Consider the following 956-nt stretch of genomic DNA (forward strand, 5'->3'; position numbering starts at 1 on the left):
GTGTCTGTAGCTGTGCTCTGGAAGTGCCCATGGATCTGCTGTGCCCGGGACACTCAGAGGGCGTGTCCCTGCTCCCAGCCCTGCTCTTCTCCCCCGCAGTCATTCCTCGGTGTCCTGGGTGGGACTGAGCCTTCCCACTGCAAAGGCTCCCAACTGCCACGGTCTGTGCCACAGGGAGGGGGTTGTGGATGGGGGGGGAGGGAAGTAAAAGAGTTTTCCTACAGTTTCTGGATGTGTGTGTGCGTGTGTGTGTGTGTGTGTGTTGGAGCTGGGGGAGCAGCAGGATATGACCCGGGCTTGGACACCTCCCTGGGAGACAGCCACAGAATTGCTGAGATCAGAAAAATCTCCTGAGACCATCAAGTCCAACCATCCCCCAGCACTGCCAAGGCCACCACTCACCCATGTCCCCAAGAGTCACATCCACACGGCTCTGAAATCCCTCCAGGGATGGGGACTCCAGCACTGCCCTGGGCAGCTGTGCCAGGGCTGGACAGCCCTTTCAGGGAAGAAATTTTCTCAGTATCCAACCTGACCCTCCCCTGGCACAGCTTGAGGCCATCTCCTGTCATCCTGTCCCTTGTTCCCTGGAAGCAGACCCTGACCCCTCCCAGCTCCCCCCTCCTGTCAGGGGGTTGCAGAGCCAGAAGGTCCCCCCTGAGCCTCCTTTTCTCCAGGCTGAGCCCCCCCAGCTCCCTCAGCTGCTCCTGCTGCTCCAGACCCTTCCCCAGCTCTATTCCCTTCCCTGGACACCCAAACCAGGCACCAATCCTGGAGTCCCACCAAGAGACAGAAAAGGAGCAACCAGTTCTTCCCCACATCGATCTCCATGAAACATCACCACAAACGGGCAGGAGGGGTCTCAGAGTGAGCAGCTGGACAGGAGAAGCTTCTCTTCCCAGGGTGGCAACACCTCTGGGCTGGATTTGATGAGATCGAGGTGTGTAAAGTGCTGG

This window comes from Manacus vitellinus, unplaced genomic scaffold (assembly GCF_001715985.3).
Source record: "Manacus vitellinus isolate BGI_N305 unplaced genomic scaffold, ASM171598v3 scaffold_24_pilon, whole genome shotgun sequence".
Taxonomy (NCBI): domain Eukaryota; kingdom Metazoa; phylum Chordata; class Aves; order Passeriformes; family Pipridae; genus Manacus; species Manacus vitellinus.